Here is a 14,912-nt window from a genome sequence, read left to right as displayed (position 1 = left end):
GGAGAAAAAAACTGGGAGTCATTGTAGAGCACATAATTGTATTTAACAACTTTAAGGTCATATGAATGAAGCGGATAAGCAAGGCAATGAGTATGGACAGAGAAGGGAAGAAGCTTCAGGATACCAACATTAAGTTGGTGGGCTCACCAACATTAAGAGATTGAGGAGAAAGGAGAAACCAGTGAAGAAAGTTGAAGAGTGTTCAGTAAGGCAGGAAATACTGAAGAAAAGCAGTGTCTTAGAAGCCAAGTGGTGGAGTGGTAGGGGTAAAAGCCAGATTGAAGTGGGTTTAAGAGAAGATGGCAGGAAAGGAATTGGAGAAAGTGAGTACATAAAGCTCTTTTAAGAAGGTTGAATGGGGGAGGTGGTGCTGGTGAGAAGAAGAAAGGAGAAGGTATGACCTTGTTACTTAGGAGAGTCATGCATTTGCTAATTACAAGTATTTGGGTTGGTGTTTACCAAAGTGCGTTCAGCATACCAGTGTTGGTATGTGAGGTGATGATAAGTGATGCCTGAAAGTATATTTTTAAATTTTGAGTCTATTGTGTATTTTAAAAATACAGCCAGTATTTGTAGTAGTATAAAAGTGATGGTATAAATTTCCTTTTGAAATAAATTTATTTCGGCAGAAAAAGTGAATCAATTTAAAAAATGTATTAAAGGTAGTTTATTGATGTGATGGGTTTACACAAATAATTTTAGGTTTAGGAAACACATACTTAGGGCATTCAAGAACCTTTGCAATCTAGCTCCTTACCTGACTGAAGGTGAATTTTCTTTCTCAACCTTTCTGTAGAATCCTTCCCATCAATATTTCTCTATTCTTTTCTGCCCATTGTCTTCTTCAAATCCTTTATTTTGACATTGGACTATATTGTATCATTTATATTTTGGAGTCTGTAGGAACTTTGAAAAGCTAGACCTGGACTAGTGCCTAGGAAGCTGACAACTAAGCTGCTATGACAGCTGGTGCAGGCCAGAAGAGCCAGGCAGCTCCAGGTACAATGTCTTAAGATTAAAATAACCATAGAACCAGCTCAGGTGGTTGTCAGAATAAGGAGGTCAGGCCTGGTGATTAGGACATAGCAGCAAGCACTTCCAGGTAGCAGTTCATTAACAACTAGGCAGGGAAAATTATTAAAGCAAGGAAATTTGCACATATGCAGTTAGACCATCACTTTTCTGCTGGGTTACAGGAAGGAGATGTCCAGCCTCAGGAAGGAGGCCTGCCAGACTTAGGTAGGTATCAGGATCCCCATCACCAACTAGGAAGCCTCCCAGTTTCTAAAAGCTTATTTTAATGGAACAGACTTGGCATCAGAAAATCTGCATTTGAATCCTAGCTTCATCTAGCTATGTGGCCTCAGTTTCTAATCTATAAAATGGTGATAATAATTTCCAATAATTATTAATTAATTAAATTAATTACATATGAAAAGAGCCTTATATAATAATGAATATTGATTATAACACTTTAATTATTAATATAGTTAATAAATAAAAAAAGAGTAGAAGATCCTAACAAAGGGACTTTACCATAAGTCAGGGCTTAGGCACAATAACCTGAATTACGGTCAATAGTAGTATAAGTTACTATGTTATCTTAAGTCATTGGTGGAATGAACTGGTGATGTAAATCAATGTGTCAATCACCCAATACCATGAAGTGGCATTACTATTTCTAATGTAAATGGGACCTATGGGGTCCTGGATAAAATTCCACTGCTGTATTCAGAATGTTAGGCCACTTTTAAGTGATATTTTTAGTTTTAAGGATAATGTGTAGAAATTGAAGAGGGCTCAGGCCATAAATTATTAAATGCATTTGGTCATTTGTTTCACAAATGTTTATTGAGTGCATACCCAATGAAGTCACTTCCCTAAGTGGGCCTTGAGGAGATGGTAATGAATGGGATAGAGGCTGTCTCTGTCTTTTGGAGACAAGCAACTCATGTCAATTAGTTAATTATAACTGTAATAGATGCTAGATGAAGTACAGGATGCAAAGAATACATCTAATAAGGGGGAACCTGTGCAAATCTAGGGGTGGTTGTCAGGATATTTAAACTGAGACCTGGAAGATGGGGAGAAGTCAGTTGGATAAAGTAGAAGGGAAAGCACATTCCAGGAAGGAGGACAATGGGCTGAGGCCCTGAGGTTGAAGGAGCATGGATTTCCCAGAATTAAAAGATGTTTGGTGTGGCTGGAGTGCAGAGAGGGATCAGTGTTGGAGAATGTGACTGGTGGAAAATCCAGAAGGCAGGACCTTCTGGGTGGGATTAAGGAGTTTAGATTATTCTAGTTTAGATTTAGAAATCGGGGAAACTTATGCACATTAATAAAATGAACTGAGAGATCACTCTGGCAGCAGTGTGGAAGAGGGTAGGCAGCAGTTCCAGAAGTGATGGGGGAAACCACTTAGGAAGCTACTGTAGTGCCCCAGATAATACATGATAGGGGCTTACACTCAGGTGGTGGCAGCAGATGGAGAGATGCAGACCAATTTGAGAGACATGAAATAGCTCCCTTGGGAAAAGAGACTACTTTTTCCAGAGAAGAGAAGGCAAAGGTTTTATTTGTTTTAAAGTGTTACCATGAAGAGGGTATTGGCTGGTTGTCATCTATCTCTACAGAGGAAGAAAGAATAAATTACCTTATCATTTAATGAGACAGAATTTGAGTTTCCTTGTTATCCTAACAGACCTGCCAATAGAAACTGTTTAATTTTTATTTGAGGTACTTTTAAGATGCAGAAATCAACCCTGGAGGCAAGGAGATGAATGCAATGACCTCTTGAACTATTTCCTACTTCAAATTATATTATTGTTCAGCAAATTTGCCTGGAGCATCATAATGTCTTAGGAATACTGGGATATATTCTATTTAAAACTCATCCCCATCTTGAGCCTTGAGTATTCCCAGAAGTTTTGCTGAAGTATTTTCACATTTTATAACTGTGAGAAAGAGAAAAGCAGACCTGACAGCTGCAAACTGTCCTGGCACACACAGCTGGGCCGTGGTGTTTTGCTGAACATAAACACCAACACTGGACAAGGCCACTCTGTGACCATGGTGGACCAAGACAAAAACAAAACCACTCTATAGTCAGGGTTGAACATAGACAAAAACATGAGCATTATCCAAACCACAAAAATGGCCAAACATCCCCATATCCTGGCTGATATAACTGACTGCAGTTTAAAAAAAAAAAAAAATGACAGCTTTAGCTTCACCCCAATCATCTCATCATCTAAAATAGACAAGAATAAGAGACCCAATCACGTAATTACTCCACTTCCTGATACTATCCAATCCAGAGCACAGCCCTGCTTCCTGGAACTCTTCCCCAACTCACCTAATCAAACTCTAATCCTAATAAATAATTATTATAATAATATAATTATAATAATAATCCTTATTAATAAGCTAATAAGCTCTTTCTAATACCTCTTGCTGAGATTGCCTCACAGTTCCCTACATGGTTCTCCATTGCTACAAGTCAAGAATCCCAAATTTGTTCAACTGCAGGTGTGTTCCTGGCAGTCCTTGCCTGGAGGTCATTGGCAAGTGTAAGCAACAGACTGTAGGTTTTGTTCTTTTTCTTCCGCTTTTGTTACTGGAATAAACATTTTGGATTTTCTGTGTTCTGCTGTATCATATAGCTGATTATCTTTTAATTTCCTCTATGATTCCTTGATATGTGTAAGGTCACAACATTCTGGCTTTTTAAAAGCCTTGTAACTCACTTCTTTACCTATCTGTATCATCAAGTTCTTACATCATGGGAAACATAACCATTGACAAAAAATCTTTGACTTTTTTGTTACCACTTTCAAATAGAAAAACTGTTAAGCAAATGATATAAAAAGTATAACAGTTTTAACAACTCAGCCAGATCATACTGCTTGTTTGTAATTATAGTGTCTTCCCTTGTCCTCAAGGGATATCTTCTAAGCCCCCTAATGGATGCCTGAAAACTCAGATAATACTGACTGCTACATGTACTATGTTTTTTCCTATGCACACCTTTAATTTATAGTTTAGACATAGTAAGAGATTAATAATGGTAACTAATAATAAAATAGAACAATGATAACAATATACTCTTCTAAAAGTTATGTGAATGTGATCTTTCTCTCGCTCCCTTTCTCAAAATATTGTACTGTACTCACCCTGCTTTTTGGCCACTGATACCTGAAACCATGGGTAAGTGAGATACTACTGTGTAAGGTTATTCTGTGTGAAGCAAAAGTGGCTTTGTGCGTATATGTTCAAGAGTCTTAGTTTGCCCTTGTTTGTGGGATATTCTCAAAGATACTTCGGTCTTCTGTATCCGTGTATGAGTATTCATTGATGATACTCATTATTCATTACCTGTGCATGGGCAAACTGCTGAATAGTGACTTTGTATACATAGCTTTCTCTTTTAGCTAATTCTCTATGTAGAACACAGTACTCAGCAACATCTTGTATGTATTAGATTTGGGGCAGACTTTGGCAGGAATTTGGCCATTTGTAGGTACCTACATTAAATGGTTGTCTGCATTTGGGGAATGTTGCTGTTGAGAGAAATACTGCAATGTCAAGGACTTTATTTCAGAACTACACAAGTCCTCACTGCAATTTGTATCACATTCTGGTGAAATATAAATGCTCAAATAAAAGCGTAATGTTTATCTGCATGTATATTTTGGTCTGCTTGTGTAATCAAAGTGACCATGTACTCATCATTCACATGCTTTTCTTAAGTCAGTGAATACTCCCTTCATGCCCCCTGTGTTTTTCTTGATGGAATGCTTTCCCTTTTATGAATCAGAAGCAGTCAGAAAAGGTGAAAGAAGGAGGTAGCTGAAAGAAGGAGACAGCAGGGAATTATTATAATGACACTGGTTGCTAAATAATAACTGCTGCATCATTTTACCATGCTTTTGGGATCAGAATGAAGATGAGGTAAAGGAGACGGTTTAAGAAAGAACAACTCTTTTTGCAGCCCAAACTGTTACCACATTCTCCTACATAGTAATTTGTATCTTGAATACTCCTAGGATGTTACTTCTATTTTGACAGAAAGAGAGGACACCAAGAATGTGGAAAATGATTAGATATGATCAAGATTTGGAGCACCTAATAGGAAATCATTTCTATTTTATTTCTTGAGAAAATATAAACAGTACTTTTTTTTTTTTTTTGAAATAGAGTCTTGCTCTGTCACCCAGGCTGTACTGCAGTGGCACGATCTCAGCTCACTGCAACCTCCGCCTCCTAGGTTCACACAGTTCTCTGCCTCAGCCTCCCGAGTAGCTGGGATTACAGGCGCCCACCACCACACCCAGCTAATCTTTGTATTTTTAGTAGAGACCGGGTTTCACCATGTTGGCCAGGCTGGTCTCTAACTCCTGGCTTCAGGCAATCCTCCCGCCTTGGCCTCCCAAAGTGCTGGGATTATAGGTGTGAGCCACCGTGCCCTGCCCAAACATTGCTTTAATAAATTAAATAATTTAAATCTTTTGAACAGCCATGAATAGCAATTAAATGTATTTGTTAAATTATTTATAATTCATTAATTCTCAAATATTAAATGTTAACCTACAAAAAGTCACTTTTAAATTATTAAATCTAATGTTTTAAGAGTGGAGCTGGTTTTACAATTTGGAAACTTTTTTTTTTTAATTAATAAAAGGATCACTGAAGGTTTTCTTCTGGACCAGTTTCATAAGGAAGGAGAATTACACAATCACTCTGTCACCCAAGCTATAGTGCAGAAGTGTGATCATAGTTCATTGTAGCCTTGAATTCCTGGGCTCAAACGGTCCTGCTGTCTCAGCTTCACGAGTAGCTGGGACTACAGCTGCATGCCACCGCACCAGACTAATTTTACTTTTTTATTTTTTGTAAAAATGGTGTCTTGCTATGTTGCCCAAGCTTGTCTCATCTTTTTAAAGGATGTTTTTGTTTTGTTTGATTTATATTAAATTGTTTACCTTTTTTGTTTTGAAACAATTTGAAATTTACAGAAAAGTGCCAAAAGTAATACAAAGGGCCCAGGAACTGTGTATCTCCTTCAGCCAGATTTCCCAGTTGTTAGCATTGTCCATATTTGCATCCTCTTTCTCTATTCCTACACACACACACACACACACACACACACACACACACAATCACATCACTGTAGGTTTGTTTCCCCCCCATGCCACTTGAAAATAAGTTGCAGACAAAATCTCTTAATATTTGGCATATATTTACAGTTCCAAAATCAAAATTATGAAATCAACATTTATCTAACAGTACCATCTAATCCACAGATCCCATTCAAACATTACTTATTTTTTTCCAAAATTTTCTTTAGAGGTTCAGAATCCAATCCAGGGTCATATATTTGTTACTCCAACTTGGAACAGTTCCTAAATCTCCCTTTCTTTCATGACTATGACATTTTTAAAGGGTAATGCCACTTACATTGCAGAATCTCTCATGACTTAAAATTTTGACTTTTGTATATGTTACATCATACAGATGATTTCTCCGAAGAATAGCACACGTGTGTAACTTATAAACAAATAAATGGAGGTACATACTCAATTTTTTTTAACCAGTGGTGACACATATACATAAAGGGTTGGAAATCACTTGCTAGGTGATCAGCAAGAGTAACCAGCCACTGTCTAGAAGCTGGGTCGTAGAAAGAAGAGAATGGGCAGTTCATACTGAGAATTGTTGTGGGAGACCAGGAGCCTTGAGCTGTTGAATCTTGGTTCTGGATAAGTACATTATTTTAAGCCTTTAATCATTATGTGATTGAATGCTTCACTCTAATATAAAAACTTGGTGTAGCATTTCATGATACAGAAATTTGAAACCTATTTTTTAAATTATTTGAATAGTACTTGATTTTAATGGCTGTTGTAGTCAAAAAAGTTATTCTAAAGACCTGTATGCCCAAATGGAAAAAGTGTACCTTTGAGTATGCATTCCAAATTGTGATACTTATCATTTTTTTAAAAAACATTTTATTATTATTTTTCAAACTTTTATTTTAGATTAGGGGGTACATGTGGAGATTTGTTACATAGGCAATCTTGTGTCACAGATTTCATCACCCAACTGTTAAACCCAGTGCTCAATAGTTATCTTTTCTGCTCTTCTCCCTCTTCCCTGCCCTCAAGTAGACTCCAGTGTCTGTTGTTCCCTTCTTTGTATACACGAGTTCTCATCATTTAGCTCCCACTTAGTAGTGAGAACATGTGGTATTTGGTTTTCTGTTACTACACTACCTGGCTAAGGATAATAGTCTCCAGCTCTATCCACATTCCCACAACATGTATGATCTTGCGCCTTTTTATGGCTGCATATTATTCCATGGTGTACATGTACCACATTTTCTTTATCCAGTTGGTCATTGATGGGCATTCAGATTGATTCCATGTGTTTGCTATTGTGAATAGTGCTGCAGTGAACATTTACATTCATGTGTCTTTATGGTAGAATGCTTTATTTTCCTCTGGTTATATACCCAGTAATGGGATTACTGTATCGAATGGGTAGTTCTGCTTTTAGCTTTTTGGGAAATTGCCACACTGCTCCCCACAATGGTTGAACTAGTTTACACTCCCACCAACAGTGTATAAGTGCTCCCTTTCCTCCACAACCTCACCAGCATCTGCTACTTTATGACTGTTTAATAATAGCCATTCTGACTGGTGTGAGATAGTATCTCATTGTGGTTTTGATTTGCATTTCTCTGATAATCAGTGATATTGAACTTTTTTCATATGCTTGTTGGCTGCATGTATCTTCTTTTGAAAAGTGTCTGTTCATGTCCTTTGCCCACTTTTTAATGGGGTTGTTTGTTTTCCTTTTGTAAATTTATTTAAGTTCCTTATAGATGCTGGATATTAGACTTTTGTCAGATGCATAGTTCACAAATATTTTCTCCCCTTTGGTAGATCTGTTTCCTCTGTTAATAGTTTCTTTTGCTGTGCAGAAGCTCTTAAGTGTAATTAGATCCCACTTGTCAATTTTTGTTTTTGCAGCAATTGCTTTTGGTGACTTTGTCATGAAATCTTTGCCTGTGTCTATATCCCAGATAGCATTGCCTCGGTTTTCTTCCAGGGTTTTTATGGTTTGGGGTTTTACCTTTGTTTTTAATCCATCTCGAGTTTATTTTTGTATATGGTGTAAGGAAAATGTCCAGCCTCAGTCTTCTGCATACAGCAAACCAGCTATCACAGAACCATTTATTGAATATAGAGTTGATATGTTTGGCTCTATGTCTCCACCCAAATCTCATCTTGAATTGTAATCCCCACGTATTGAGGAAGGGTCCTGTAATCACCACATGTCGAGGGAGAGAAGTAATTGAATTATAGGGGCAGTGTTACTCGTGCTGTTCTCATGATAGTGAGTGAATTCTTGCAAGCACTGATGGTTTTATAAATGGTAGTTTCTCCGGTGCTCTCACATTCTCTCTCTCCTGCTGCCATGTAAAACGTGCTTCTTTCCCCTCCTGTCATGATTGTAAGTTTCCTGAGGCCTTCCCAGCCATATGGAAGCATGAGTCAATTCAACCTCTCTTGTTTGTAAATTACCCAGTCTTGGGCAGTTCTTTACAACAGTGTGAGAAGTGACTAATACAGGAGTCTTTTCCTCATTGCTTGTTTTTGTCAGTTTTGTTGAAGTTCAGATGATTGTAGGTGTGTGGCCTTATTTCTGGGCTCTCTGTTCTGTTCCATCTATCTACAGGTCTGTTTTTGTACCAGTACCATGCTATTTTGGTTACACAGTGCAGTAGTATAGTTTGAAGTTGGGTTACGTGACACCTCCAGCTTTGCTCTTTTTGCTTAGGATTGCCTTAGCTATTCAGGCTCTTTTTTCGTTCCATGTGAATTTTACAGTGATTATGAGAAGAATGTCATTGGTAGTGTGACAGGAATGGCATTGAATCTGTAAATTGCTTTGGGCAGTATAGCCATTTTAATGATATTGATTCTTCCTATCCATGATCATAGGATGTTTTTCTATTTATTTGTGTCTTCTGTGATTTCTTTGAGCAGTGTTTTGTAATTCTCTTGGTAGAGATCTTTCACCTTTCTGGTTAGCTATATTCCTAGGTATTTTATTCTTTTTGTGGCAATTGTGAATGATACTGACTTCCTGATTTGGCTCTTGGCTTGGCTGTTGTTGGTGCATAGGAATGCCAGTGATTTTCGTGCATTAATTTTGCATACTGAATCTTTGCTGAAGTTGTTTACTAGCTGAAGGAGCTTTTGGGTATGTCTATGTCTAGAGTTTTTCTAGACATAGAATCATGTTGTCTGCAAACAGAGATCGTCTTCTCTTCCTATTTGGATGACTTTTATTTCTTTCTTCTGCATGATTACTCTGGTTAGGACTTCCAGTACTGTGTTGAAAGGAGTGGTGAGAGAGAGCATTCTTGTCTCATGCCGGTTTTCACAGGGAATGCTTCCAGCTTTTGCCCATTGAGTATGATGTTGGCTGTGCGTTTATGACTTTTTTTCAGTGTCTAGTTTATTGGGAGTTTTTAACATGAAAGTGTATTAAATTTTACCAAAAGTCTTTTCTGCGTCTATTGAAATAATCACGTGGTTTTTGTCTGTAGTTCTGTTTGTGTGATGAATCACATTTATTTGCATATGTTGAACTAACCTTGATTTGCATATATCGAACCAACCTTCATCCCAGGGATGAAGGCTACTTGATCATGGTGAATTAGCTTTTTTTTTTTTTTTGAGACAGAGTCTCGCTCTGTTGCCCAGGCTGGAGTGCAGGGGCCGGATCTCAGCTCACTGCAAGCTCCGCCTCCCGGGTTTACGCCATTCTCCTGCCTCAGCCTCCCGAGTAGCTGGGACTACAGGCGCCCGCCACCTCGCCCAGCTAGTTTTTTGTATTTTTTAGTAGAGACGGGGTTTCACCGTGTTAGCCAGGATGGTCTCGATCTCCTGACCTCGTGATCCGCCCATCTCGGCCTCCCAAAGTGCTGGGATTACAGGCTTGAGCCACCGCGCCCGGCCGAATTAGCTTTTTGATGTGCTGCTGGATTTGGCTTGCGAATATTTTGTTGAGGGTTTTTGCATCAATGTTCATCAAGGATATCGGCCTGAAGTTTTTTGTTGTTGTTGTGTCCCTGCCAGGTTTTGGTATCAAGATGATGCTGGTCTCATAGAATGAATTGGGGAGGAGTCCCTCCTCCTCAGTTTTTGGAATAGTTTCTGTAGGAATGGTACCTGCTCTTCTTTGTACATCTGGTTGAATTCAGCTGTACATCTGGTGAATCCATCACATCCTGGGCTTTTTTGTTGGTGGCAAACTATTTATTACTGATTCAATTTTGGAGCTTGTTACTGGTCTGTTTATGAAATCAGTTTCTTTCTGGTTCAGTCTTGGGAGGATGTGTGTGTCCAAGACTTTGTCCATCTCTTCTAGGTTTTCTAGTTTGTGTAGAGGTGTTTTTAGTAGTTTCTGATGGTTATTTTTATTTCTGTGGGGTCAGTGGTAACATTCCCATTATCATTTCTATTTATTTGGATCTTCTCACTTTTCTTCTTTATTAGTGAAGCTAGCAGCCTATATACCTTATTAACTTTTTCAAAAAACTGCCTCCTCAATTCATTGGTCTTTTGAATGTTTTTTTGTATCTTCGTTTTCTTGAGTTCAGCTCTGATTTTTGTTATTTCTCATCTTCTGGTTGATTTTTTCTTGCTTCTCTAATTATTTCAGTTGTGATGTTGTTAATCTGAGATCTTTCTAACTTTTTGATGTCAGCTAACTTGTAATACTTGTCTTTCAAAGCAAATCCAAAATTATGTAAATATTTCTGTTGAAAAAATAACTAGAAAATTTCTGTGTATTCAAGCTCTATACTTTAAAATTTTTAACAGGTAGGCTTAACAGGCACTAAAACTTCAATATTATTAACAAGTCATAATAATTTTTCAGGTTTCGTTTTTTTTCTTTTTGAAATAAGGTCTCACTCTGTCATCCAGGCTGGAGTGCAGTGGCATGATCATTGCTTACTGCAGCCTCAACCTCTCAGACTCAAGCAATCCTCCTGCCTAAGCCTCCCTAGTATCTGGGATCACAGGTATGTGCCACCATACCTGACTATGTTTTCATTTTTATTTTTTTGTAGAGATGGGGTCTCACTGTGTTGCCCAAGCTGTACTCGAACTTCTGAGCTCAAGTGATCTTTCCACCTATGCCTCCCAAAGTATTGGGATTATAGGCATGAGCCACTGCACCTGGCTATTTTCCAGATTTCTTAAGTGTGCAAGTATTAGAATTTCCATAGTCTACATAATCTTTAACAACAACAGTGTATAATGCTGGAAACACTTCAAAGGTTTTGTTTTTAAAGAGCTCTCTCCATAGATCATATGGTAGTTCTGTCCACAGCCCTTCAGGACTATGTTGATGGCCGATGTCTCTCAGTTGCTTCATTCTCTAGGTATTGCACTCAGGGAAAGAAAGCTGTCTCACCCAAGGTCACACTGCTTCCCAGAGGGCAGCTGTCCTCCAAAGACCAGCCTATGGTAAATTCAAAGGCCTGAATCCTCTTATGCTGTGGGTGGAAATGTAAATTTGGAAATTTATATACAACAGTGTAGAGACTCCTCAAAAAACTAAAAACAGAACTACCATATGATCCAACAATCCCATTTCTGCGTATATATCCAATGGAATTGAAATCAGTATGTTGAAGAGATATCTGCATTCCCATGTTCATTGCAACACTGTTCACATTAGTGAAGATGTGGGAGCAACCTAAGTATCCATCATCAGATGAATGGTTAAAGAAAATATAATATATATGCACAATGGAATACTACTTAGCCTTGAAAAAGAAGGAAATTCTGTCATTTTTGACAACACGGATGAACCTGGAGGATATTATACTAAGTGAAATTAACCAGGCACAGAACGACAAATGCTACTTGATGTCACTTATGTGTAGAATCTAAAAAATGTTGAACTCATAGTAGTAGAGTTACAATGGTGGTTACCAGAGGCTGGGAAAGCAGGTGAATGAGGAAAGGAGAGATGTTGATTGAAGAATAAAAGGTTTCAGTTAGGAGGAGTAAGTAAGTTCTGGCACAGCATGGTGCCTATAGTTAACAACAATGTATATTTCAAAATTGCCCAAAGAGTAGGTTTTAAATATTTTCACCACAAATGATAGATATGTGAGGTGATGGATATGTTAATTAGCTTGATTTAACCATCCCACAATGTATACATATATAACAACATCACATTGTACTCTATAAATACATACAATTGTTATTTGTCGCTTAAAAATAAAATAAATTTAAGAAAAAAAAGGGCTGGCTAGCTTGCTGCAAGGTGAGACAATACTGACAGCCTGTCTGAGCTCCTCACGGGATTGGTTGAAGACACTGTGGTAACTGCATCAGAGTTCAGCTTCTTCCTCTGCTCATTCCTGCTTCCTTCACTTCACCTTGGCTGTTGAGCCTGAGAGCACTCCCCAATATAATTTCTTTTTCTTTTTTTTTTGATCACTGCTCATTGCAGCCTCAACCACCCCAGCTCAGGTGATCCTCCCATCTCAGCCTCCTGGGTAGTGGGGACCATAGGTACCCACTACCACGGCTGGCTAATACTTTGCATTTTTTTGTAGAGACAGGGTTTCACAAAGTTCACCAGGCTGGTCTCAAACTCCTGGGCTCAAGCTATCCTTCTGCCTCGTCCTCCCAAAGTGCTGGAACTACAGGCATGAGCCACTCCCCCTGGCCCCAATATCATTTCTATATGCAGCTCTCCATGTCAGAATCTTCTTTCCAAAAAATTTGATCTAAATTGGTTACATTCCATAAGAGAGTGCAAAGAGTCCTCTAAAATTTTAAATGTCTTGTTTTTATAAAACTTACCTCATCCATAACATCCTGTAGCACTTTGCTCTCTTCTGGCTTCACCATATTTTTCATGACAGCTCACTTGTGAGTGAGAAAGAAAATGTATTTCATGTGGGGTATTTTATCTGTATCTTTGCTTGGGAATTTAAAAAATTCCAATTCAAATAGTTGCCCCATGATTTTTCATGTTTCATAGTTTTTCTAAAAGAAACCATTTATTATTGAAGGAAATATTACTTTTTTAAACAGCTCACATACAAAAAAAAAAAAGCAGTTATTCGTGTGTTTTATTATTGGAAACAGAATCCAGAAAATACCATAGCTAAAATGTGTTAGAAACATCAGTGCTTCATCTAAATACATACCAAACCTTCAACACTACATAATTTGTTCCAACATTTGTTTCTGCACTCTACTATGATGTTTTCTATATATCATCCAACAATATTTGCTGACAAAGACATGCATTTAGGTTTCATCATATGCTCTTTCTTTTGTATTATTTCAGCCGTTTTTACCATAACAGAAAGAACAAGTGTTTCCCCAGTGGATGTGGCTGTGCTTTTTACCTTTGTTTTAAAATGAGAAATCTCTAAAGAAGCTTCTACATTTTTATTAGTATATTTCTTGACACTTTGTAAAATTCTATATTAGTGTTGCGTGACTTTATAAATCCCTGAAGAATTGAAGTCTTTTTTCTTTAGGTTGGAATGCTTAGTTTATTTTTCTTTTCTTTTTTTCATCATTTTGGTGAAAAAAGGGATGCTTAGTTTTAACATATCCTGCTAAATTTGTGGCATCATACCACCATTTTCTATTTCTATTTCTGGCAATATGGTAAATTATATTACCCAGTGAACTTCCTGATTTCCTTTCCTTTTCCTTTTCCTTTTCCCTTTCCTTTTTTTCTCCTTCCCTTCCCTTCCCTTCCCTTTCCCTTTCCCTTTCCCTTTCCCTTTCCCTTTCCCTTTCCACAATCTTTCTTGGTCACCCAGGCACAGTCCCGGCTCACTGCAACCTCCACCTCAATTCTCCTGCCTTGGCCTACCGACTAGCTGGGACTACAGATGTGCACCACCATGCCTGGCTAACTTTTTTTTTTTTGTATTTTTAGTGGAGACGAGGTTTCGCTGTGTTGGCCAGCTGGTCTTGAACTCTTGACGTTATGTGATCCACCCACCTCGGCTTCCTAGAGTGCTGTGATTACAGATGTGAGCCACCGTGCACAGCCACCAATATCTTTCTTTAAAGCCTGTGAAAACCCTGAGCATTGGCGAAGTAAATGTAAAACTTCTTTGAAGGAACATCTTCAATCCAGATAGAATTACCGCCAATAGAATCCTGCTGCTGAAGATTTCATAATACAAAATTGCAAAATGCATAAGAAAACAATATGCCACAATTGAGAGTCAGCATACATGATAAGCTTTAGTAATATACTATCAAAAACATAAAAGAACTATTGAATAGTAAAATAAATATGCATGAAATGGTTAAGTATATAAACAGGAAATCCAAAGCATGAGAGAAAAAAACACTATCAAAAAGACCAAGAAAATTTAAAAAAGAAATAAAAACAACCAAATTGAACTTTTAGAAATAAAAAAAAATGTAGTCATTGATATTAAAAACTCAGTAGACAGATTGAAAAGATTTGACTCAGCTGAAGATGGAATTAACACACTGGAAGATAGATCTGATTGGAAATGAAATTGTGATGCAGTTTCTTTTATTATGCCTTTGGACATTGTACCTTACCCATCTGGCCTCTTCTCTGAAGTGAAAGCCTGTTGCCTGTTTTGAGTTAGCATCCCATTCTCTGTTCTGCTGTAGTGTGCCGATCTTCTATTTCTGGCTCCCACTCCTCATGAGTGAACCATTTGCCAGAGATATTCCTACTTGTAGCATACACAAGTACTCTTAATGAATCTGCTTCGTTTTTGATAAAGTGTACATTTTTTTCTTCCTTCTCTTTTCTTCCTTCCTTCCTTCCTTCCTTCCTTCCTTCCTTCCTTCCTTCCTTCC

At 37.8% G+C, this 14,912-nt stretch overlaps 1 long non-coding RNA gene across 2 annotated transcripts in view; it reads left to right on the top strand.

Moving 5' to 3' along the window:
• The window catches only part of LOC111539480, a 33,776-nt gene that overhangs the window by 10,481 nt on the left and 8,383 nt on the right, over positions 1–14,912 (top strand). Inside the window, exon 3 of one of the 2 annotated variants that reach the window (XR_002730691.1) lies at positions 14,002–14,791. The exons of the other annotated variant lie outside the window; for it this stretch is intronic. This is a non-coding gene — a long non-coding RNA (uncharacterized LOC111539480). Of the gene's footprint in view, positions 1–14,001; positions 14,792–14,912 lie in introns of those variants that run through there. 2 annotated transcript variants of the gene reach the window in all.

The sequence above is a fragment of the Piliocolobus tephrosceles genome, chromosome 2, assembly GCF_002776525.5.
Source record: "Piliocolobus tephrosceles isolate RC106 chromosome 2, ASM277652v3, whole genome shotgun sequence".
In the NCBI taxonomy this organism is placed as follows: Eukaryota; Metazoa; Chordata; class Mammalia; order Primates; family Cercopithecidae; genus Piliocolobus; species Piliocolobus tephrosceles.
This window is presented reverse-complemented; position numbering and strand designations above follow the sequence as displayed.